At 38.6% G+C, this 9905-nt stretch overlaps 1 pseudogene; it reads left to right on the forward strand.

Annotated features, from left to right (window-relative positions):
* Positions 1 to 2853: 2853 nt before the first annotated feature.
* On the forward strand, positions 2854 to 3396 carry LOC123639768 (annotated as a pseudogene).
* The last annotated feature ends 6509 nt before the right edge of the window (positions 3397 to 9905 follow it).

The raw sequence follows: 9905 nt of genomic DNA on the forward strand, positions 1-9905 counted from the left end.
TGGTGACTTAAATATATGTTACAATTTATTCTTCTTTAATTTGGGATGGAGATATGAAAAATACACCAATAATTGCATTTCAAATGTCACTTTCTTTGTGAAGCCTTTCCAGACTGCCTTATTTATTTTTTTAAAAACAAATACCTTTACTGAGGCTTGATTGACATGGAAAAAGCTGTACATACTCAATGTGTGCAAATCGATGAGTTTGGAGGTAAGTTTATACTCATAAAACCATCATCACAATTCATGCCTTAAGCATATCTATCACCTTCAAAATTTTCCTCCCTCCCTTTTTATCTTTATTTATTATTATTTTGTTACTATTTTTATTTTGTGATAAGAACAGTTAGCATAAGATCTACCCTTGCAGCATTTTGTTAAGTATTCCATACAGTATTGTTAGTATGGGCCCCATGCTACACAGTGGATCTCTAGCACTTACTCAACTTGTATAACTTTCCATCCTTTGACTAATAACTGCCAATTTCCCCTACCCCCAGCCACCACCATTCTATTGCCTGATTCTATGAGTTTGACTGTTTTAAATTACTCATCTCTGTGGTGTCACTTATTATTTGCCATGTGTCTGGCTGATTCTATCTAGTACAGCGTCCTCCAGTGTTAGCCATGCTGCAAAGGACAAATGGCAAGATTTCCTTCCTTTTTTAAGTCTAAGATTCCATGGTGGGGTGTGTGTGCGCGCGCGTGCGTGCGTGCGTGTGTGTGTGTGTGTGTGTGTGTGTGTGTGTGTGTGTGACATTTTCTTTATTCACTTGCCGATGGATAATTTGTTTATATTTTGGCTTCTGTGAATAATGTTGCAATGAGCGTTAAAGAGTAGATCTTTTCAAAATCCTCGTTTCAATTAGTTTGGAAATATTCCCAGAATTAGAATCATTTGGTCCTATGGTAGTTCTATTTTTAATTTTTTGAGGAATCTCCATATTGTTTTCCATCGTAGCTGCACATTTTCCCATCACCAGCATACGGATGTTCCCTTTTCTCCTCATCCTCACCAACACTCAGCTATTTTTTTTTGATAGTAGACATTCAGACAGGCATGAAATGACATTTGATTTAAAGTTGCAATATCTTTCCCCATATCCAGCCCAACAATCCATGTCTCCACCAGCATTTTATTTTTTTCTATATAATGTATCACTGTTTTCTATGTCATGTACATAATATATATGTTTATTTCTGAGAGTATACAGTTTTCTACAAACAGATCTTTCCAAAGAGGAGTTACTTTAGTTTTGTAAGATTTTATAATAATAAAGAGCAGAAAAAGATGAGAAAGTCCAAAGGAAGTGCCATATGCAAACACTTGGAAATATGTATGTCAGAGAAACACCGTTTTTGAAGAATAGCCCGATTAAGGTGTAGCCTGGACAATGGGTTAACTTGATTCTTTTGATTTTGTGCAGGAAGTATAGTCATTTGTGTTATGTTTTCTATTACTTTCCTTTTTCATAATGAATTCATTTTAACCAACTGAGCCACCATTTTGTTGTGTCATTTAAAGTAATCCTCCACCCCACTATTCACTACTAAAAATATTAATTCTACATAGTTAAACTAAAAATTCCCCTTTTTGAATTTATTCATATACTTACTGTTAATGAAGTACTGCAAATTTATATTAACGCAATAAGGAACTGTGACATAGATTTTTGTGCAGCAATAATGTGGTATCTACTGTTCTGAACAAAACTCTATGAAGTTCAAAATTCCTCAGTTATCACCTGGAGTGGACGAGTTGATTGTGACACTGCTGTTTCTCTGTTCCTACTAATTCTTGTGTTAACCCTAGCATTTGCTACCTGTTTTGTGTATTTGTTCTTTTTAACCTCTAACAATTAAATGGTTGTTGCCATGGTGTCATAAATATCCTATTCTATAGTTATCTAAGTTAGTGTAGTGACATTAGGAGCAGAAAGGAAAAAGATCAGAGATATAACCTGGTCCTTTGATTGTATGTGGACCTGAGAGAAAAGGGACCATTTGGAGTAAATTCCAGATTTCCATCTTCAGTTCCATGGAAAGACAGTGGCGGTTTCACTGACCCAGCCAGGGAATTTGGAAGAGACTTGGGTTGAAGAAAGGAGGCTCGGCAGCGTCCAGGCCCGCTGGGCATTTGTGGTAGAACCGTAGGAGAGAGCGCAGTCAAGGCCAGGGACAGGAATAGGTAGCGTGCACAGGAAGCCGCGAGCCGGGGTGACATGAGCCTCTGTGGTCACTATTTGATTATATGCCACTTCCCGCTCCTTTCCAGTGACTGCGGCTCCCATCACTTACGGCTTGCCCTGCTTGCACCGCGCCAGCCACACTCCGGGCCTGTGCTGAGCAGTCCCTGGGTTACCCTGTGAGGATCATTTCTGATCTTGATGAAAACATAAAATGCAATAGATGTAATGTTTTCTCCGAATTATTTTTTGTATATTTGTTTACACGTGGTTTTTATCAGGTTGAGTTATTTCCCTAAATTTCTGACTCATCTGAGAGCACTTTTTTGTCATCAAAGTAGGTAGTGGATATTATCAAATGATGGTTTCAAACCTATTGAGAAAACTATGTAAATTTTTCTTTAGTCCTTAATAATCCCAGTTATATAAATAGATTTTCTGATGCTAAACCATCCTGAATTGCCATTTCATCATAATGGACAACTATAAGAGACTTATAGTTGGATTTATTATAGATTAGATTACATGAGATTTTATTAACGTTTGTAGATCCGGGCGTTCGGATTGGTGCTCCTTGGGCCGGTGGCAGATTGCAGGCTGCTGGTGTCTCGGCGGAGGAGACCCGTGGGTGGATTCGGCAATTCTCGCCGGGACCCCGACAACCATGAGCGCCTCCAGAGAGTCTCACCCCCACGGGCGAAGCGTTCAGCCTCCCCAGAAGGCGATCTTGGATCTAGCAATCGGAGGCGGCAGACGGGTAATGAAGAGAGAAAACAAAAGTTCTTGAGACTGATGGGTGCAGGAAAGAAAGAACAGACTGGTCGTCTTGTTACAGGAGATCACAAATCAACATCACACTTCCCGACGGAGGAAGAAGACAAGAAAATTAATGAAGAACTGGAGTCTCAATATCAGCAAAGTATGGACAAGTAAAATATCAGGAAGATATCAGCGACATTGTGCATTTGGCTTCAGTGAGGTAGATCATGATGGAGAAGGTGGTGTGGCTGGAGATGATGAGGATGATGATGATGAGTCACCTGATCATGAAAGTCCAGATGACTCTGAAAGTGATTCAGAGTCAGAGAAAAGAATCTGCAAAGAACTCCGAGCTGCTGAACACCCTGATGAGCTGGAGGATCCGAAAAACGAAAAACATGCAAAAAGCAACCATAAAATGAGGTTTGTTAAATCCAGTGGTTCGTAACTCCCACTTAGTCTTTGTATTAAAAGTAAGCCTTATTGTTTTGATGCAAGGTGGAGGACAGCTTATAGAGCACAAACCTTTGTATTATAATTTTTAAAGAGGCCCTTTTAAATAATTACAAAGAGTGTTTGCTTTCAAATGCCTTTGGTTACATTTTTATGGGCCTGACTATAACCTTTTTGTAAAGAGTAAGAGTTGTACAAAATAAGAAATAAATTCAGTACTCAACTTCCTTTCATATTAGCATCATCAACCCACTAGTCTCACCATTTTTACCCCTTCGGATGCCGTTATGGGGGAGACCCTTCTTTTTGTTTGTGGTAGCTGTTTTATCATTTTTCTTCCTTCATATTTTTCTCATAAAAATTTGATACTGTGATATGTTCATGAGAAATATTCTTTAATTATCCTTTGTTATAGTAGAACTATTCATCATGGATATTTCTGCAAAAGATTAGTTTCCTCTTAGCTCTTCTCTTTGGACCAAAGCAACATGAGAGCAAGTACTTTCACACCTATTAGGATGGAGTAAACACTGTCATACATCTGAGATGCTATGAGCCCAAGCAGTCTTTAATTTGAATTACATTTTGTTAGGTTTTTGATGAAATTTGGCCAGTTTTTACAGAAGAAGTTAATTCTGTAGTCATTTAGTTCTATCTATTTAAAAAACATGTAAAACTGGTTCTGTTTTTTTTTAGATAATATGTGACCAAAGTTAGTTTTGTCCCGAAAGTCTAAACAAGGAGAAAGCAGTTTCCCATATTTGGTTGTGATACCTTTATCCTCATCTAAAAATGAGGAACAAGTTTATTGATAAGAAGCTGAAATAAGAAATTCTCTTCATTTTATCCCAGTGCTCTTATATTGAGTATTTAATTACTAAAAAGAAATATTACTTTCTAATTTTATTGCTGCTTCTGTTGGACTGAGATGAGAATCAACCTGGTTGATTTGTACAGCTGATTAACACAAACTGCATTATGGGTTTGTCAGTGGATTTTTGATTAATTGGGTCCAAAATCTTAATCTTTCCAAGTAATAAGTTCAAAGTCTTGAGTCAAACCTGTGAGCTGAACTGTTACACATCTAGATACTTAGGTATTTGCTGTGTTGGATTTTTAAAAATTTATTCCCATATTTTGAAATTAGGAGTGCATTAGAAGTGTAGACGGTTGATAGACTGCATCTTGCAATATTTTTCACATCAAATAAAGTACTTAGGAACACATTTAACTTAGGAGGTAAAAGACCTCTAGAGGGAGAACTATGAAACACTGAGGAGGGAAAGCCCAGAGCACGTAAACAGGTGGAAAACTATACCATGCTCACGGATCGGAAGAATCAACATTGTTAAAATGTCTATACTACCCAAAGTGATCTACAGGTTCAATGCAATCCCTAATAAATTACCAACATCATTTTTCACAGATATAGAAAAAATAATTTTACACTTTGTATGGAACCAGACGAGACCTCATTTAGCAAAAGCAATTTTAAGCAATAAGAACCAAATGGGAGGCATTAATTTCCCAGACTTCAAACTATACTACAAGGCTGTGCTTATTAAAAAACCTTGGTATTGGCTCAAAAACAGGGACACAGACCAGTGGAACAGAATCGATAATCCAGATAGAAAACCATCCTCACATAGCCATCTAATCTTTGACAAAGCAGACAAAAACATACACTGAGGAAAAGAATCCTTATTCAATAAATGGTGCTGGGAAAACTGGACAGCCACAAGTAGAAGACTGAAACAGGATGCACACATTTCACCTTCTACAAAAGTCAAATCACAGTGGATAACAGACTTAAACCTATGGTGTGAACCTATAAGAATTCCAGAAGAAAATATTGGAAAACCTCTTATAGACTTTGGCATAGGCAAAGAATTTATGGAGAAGACCCCAAAGGCAATCACAGCAACTACAAAAATAGATAAATAGGACCTGATCTAATTAAAAAGCTTCTGCACAGCCAAGGAAACTATCACGAGAGCAAACAACCTACAGAGTGGGAGAAAATATTCACATGTTACACATGCTATAAAGGACAGATAACTAGAATCTATTTAGAACTTAGGAAAATCAGCAAGAAAAAAATCAAACAACCCTATCAAAAAGTGGTCAAAGGACATGAACAGAAACTTTTCAAAAGAAGATAGACTAATGGCTAAAAAACATATGAAAAAAATGCTCAACATCTCTAATCATGAGGGAAATGCAAATCAAAACCACAATGAGATGTCACTTATGTCCAGTGAGAATGGCTTTTATCAAAATGTCCCAAAACAATAAAAGTTGGCATGGATGCAGAGAGACAGGAACACTCCTACACTGCTGATGGGACTGCAAACTAGTGCAACCTCTGTGAAAAGCAATATGGAGACATCAAAGAGATACAAGTAGAACTTACCATTTGATACAGCAATCCCGTTACAGGGCATCTACCCAAAAGAACAAAAGATATTCTATTAAAAAGACATCTGCACTGGAATGTTTATAGCAGCATGATTCACAATTGCAAAGATGTGCAAACAACCCGTGTCCATCAATACATGAGAGGATTAATAAAATGTGGTATATGTATACCATAGAGTTCTATTCAGCCACAAAAACCAGTAGTGATCTAGCACCTGTATTTTCCTGGATAGAGCTGGAACCCATTCTACTAAGTGAAGTATCCCAAGAATGGAAAAACAAGCACCACATGTACTCACCATCAAATTGGTTTTAACTGATAAACTGTTAAGTGTACATATAATAACATTCATCAGGTGTCAGGCAGATGCAGGGGCGGAGGGGATGGGTATGTACACATGTAATGGTGTGGTGTGCACTGTCTGGGGGATGGACATGCTTGAAGCTCTGACTTGGTGGGGCAAGGGCAATATGCATAACCTAAACATTTGTACCCCCATAGTATGGTGAATTTATAAAAAAGGCATTTGACATCCTCCTGCCCAAATAAGGGACTCTTTTTCTCTCTTTCTAAAATTACTTTTCTTAAATCTTTAGCTAAAATTTCTCCAAAGATGTTTAAACAGTTTTAAATCTCTGGGGGAAGACAGTCAACAGTATTGGCTTTCGGTTTTAGTCCTTAAGTTGTCCCATGCAAAAGCAAAGAGTTCCTGTGATTCAGGCACAAGGGGATGCAAAAGAAGGCACCTTCTATGTCTATTACTAATAACCCAGCAAAACTGCCAGAGTAGTGAGAAGAGTGTAGGGATTAAGCACCACAGGCTGAATGCCTTCCACTAATTGGCTTATTGCTCTCAGATCCTGAAGACAGCAATATTCCTGAGTTGCAGGTTTTTGAACTGGCAAAATGGGAGTGTTGTAAGGAGAGCAACAAGACCAGAGAAGTCCATATGTTAAAAAGGCTGCAACTAGGAGTTGAAGACCCTCTCTGCCTTGAAGCTTTCATGGGTACTGCTTGAGTCAAGGGGGAGAAGTTTCTGTTTTTTTCCTTGATATGTACAGGGTCCACATGCGCTCTTCCAGGTTGTCCAGGAGCCCATAACTCAAGGTTGACTCAATTGAAAACTTCAGTGGGTGGCTTTTGAGGGACAGCAAAGGGTGCAAGCAGGGCTGCTTGCAAGGACAGGCATGTTCTGGGGGAACTGCGATTTGCACTTGTTTATTCTGAAACGTCACTTGAGCCTGCAATTTACAGAGAAGATCTCGACCCAGCCGTGGGAGAGGGCACTCAGGCATGTACAGAAAGTTGTGTGAGGGGAAAGAATTTCCAATAGTACAACCCAATGGCTGCAGAAAATATTTATTTTATTTATTTATTTATTTAAATTACAAAAGGATATTTATTTCAAAAGCATAAAGAAACATTTACATTTAAACATAGTGATAAACAGGTGTCTTGCAAAAGAAAAAAAAAATCCTTGGCATGAAGTTTTCCATTCAAATTTCGTAAGCAAAATTAACCTATCTTTGAAGTATTACTTTAGGAAAGGGAAGATTGAGGGGGTAAGGGAAGGAACACAACTTAGTATCAAACTAGAGAAAGTAAAGTCACTTCTGCTTAGCTCTGAGTTTACAAATATAAAAAGAAAATGGAAAAATAACATTTAATGTTGAAATTTATATAGCTGTAGTCCCAATGTAGTTTCTGTACTTGAAATGGCTTTCGCCACTGGCTGATCTATCTCTGAGGTCCAGACTAGCAGGTCACAGTTTTCAAATGACAATTCCATGTTCCTATAACTGTTCAAGTTCCAAGGGAGTTTAGGTTCAGCTCATAGTATTTTGGAATGTTAGAGATTATTGCCACCACTCCATTAGTCAAGCTGACCAACTATTTTTGCTCAAGTGTGTCATTTTAGACTTGTAGAAATATTTATTTATTTATTTATTTCAGCTTATTATGGGGGGTACAATATTTCGGGTTATATATATTGCCCATGTCCCACCCATCCCCCCGAGAAGGTTCTCCAGATACCCTGATCACCAGCACTGAGTCTTTAGTAAGCTTGGCCAATTTAAAGTTTAAAACTGAGTAAGTTGAACCATTATCAATCAGAGAATCAATCAATTTTCTCTCACTTTTATGGTTACCGCCGGCTTCTGGTGTGGGATAGTGATCACTAGCAATAACTTGGCAGATTCTGGGAAGCCCCAGGGACCTGTCATTGTATACCTTCAGAATTTAGCTCCATCAGTAGTACAGTAGGATCCCCATCACTCTTTTTCTGTTCTTTAGTCTGTTCATGGTTTATAAAGACTTTATAAGCCACTTTAACCAAATAAGATGTGGGCAAAGTGAGAACCCGCTCTAATTCTGTAGCTTTTGCTGGATATCAGGCATGTTGTGGCCAAAAAAGTGAAATTCGTTCATTAACCTTGAATTATTAAGACTTTCTGGATCTATATGAGTATATTTCTGATTTGCCACCGCAATCCTATCTAGGAAGGCTGATGGATTGTAATCCATTTCCTGTGTTAGTTCCTGAACCTTTTCAGGCTTTTAGTTTTGGGGGGGGTCCCCTTTCCCAAGCCCAGCCAGGATGCAGTCTTGAAAATGTTGAACCTTAACTTCATTTCCATTATCTGTGTTCCAGTTGGGGCCCATTCTCCCTTATTCTTCCTCAAGGGACATGTCTGAAAAGAAATTTACCTGTTGGGGAGGAGGGAGGACCTCAACGAATTGTGTACCCTGCTGAGTGCATGAAGGGAAGCACATGACCCCATGCTCCCGGTGACTGTTATCAGAGAAGGAAGAAAGCGAAGGATAGACGGCTGGAGGATCCAGCGGGGGTGAAGAAAGAGATCCAGAGCCATGAGGGAGGCCAGACAGCCAGGAGAGGGATCTCTGAAAGAAATCAGAGCTGCAGCAGTCCCGCAGCCACAGCTGGAGCTGCTGTCAGGGCTTCCCTAAGGTCATCTTCAACATGGGAGTTTTCTTCTGATGGCAAGACGGGGTTCTTAGATCTGTCTTGTTGTTCCCCAAACTTTCTGAAGGCTTCTGTCCCCTGTGCTAGAATCTTACACTTAATTTGATCTGGCTTGTTTCAATACAGAAGGATAAAAAGGGTACACAAGGGATTTCATCCCATTTTCCAACAGAGTGACAAAATAAATCTAATTGGAGAATAGTATTGTGGCTCAATAATCCATTAAGTGGCCATGTTTCCCAAGACCTGAAAGAGTACTGGGGCCAGGCAGTATCATACAAATACAACATTTTTTAAAGGTTTATAACCATATTCAGACCAATTTGCAAAAGATGGTTGGATCAAATTGTTTTTGACAAATTTGGAACTTGCCAAACTTTAGTTGCCCGAATAGTAATGTAACGAAAACCATGGACCAAAGTTTAGCGTAAAGCAGCTCTCATGGCAGTTTGAGTCTTTCCTTACAAAGCCTCTTTTTTTCTTTTCCTTTTGTTCCAAAGGAGTTTTCAACGCTCACATTGCTACTGGAACTGACTGCTTCAACTGACTGTGAATTAATAAAACAGACACAGATCTATCTCAATGCCAGTAACACAGCAACCACAGTTCAAAACCAGGCAGGAAAAAAAATACTTGACAAACTCTAGGTTTTAACTCTAGAGTGGCAGGTTGTCCATTTGAGCTCTGAAATTTTCTTGATGTAATTTGCCTATAACATTAAACATGTGCACAAGAACAGAACATAAAATGTGGAGATCAGCTGTGGTGCTAGGAATCCTGACATTTCCTTTAACTTCCTCCTAGACATACACTTATATACCACACAATAATACAGATAAAACACTCAATACAAGGAAAAAATGTAACAGGTTTCAAACACAAGCCCAAGAACACCACATCAGATGAAACAAAACTCGAAACAACAACAACAACAAAAAGAGTACTTCCAAACAAATTTCTATAGAGGGAGACTGGAGAAAATTTTCCAAGAATCTTATCTCAAACCAACCAGGTACTGCAAATGACCTGTCCTAGGTTCCAATGGCATAAGAGCCCACAAAGCAGAGACAGAGGATTTCCAGGGTGCACACCAGCTTTG

The sequence above is a fragment of the Lemur catta genome, chromosome 1, assembly GCF_020740605.2.
Source record: "Lemur catta isolate mLemCat1 chromosome 1, mLemCat1.pri, whole genome shotgun sequence".
In the NCBI taxonomy this organism is placed as follows: domain Eukaryota; kingdom Metazoa; phylum Chordata; class Mammalia; order Primates; family Lemuridae; genus Lemur; species Lemur catta.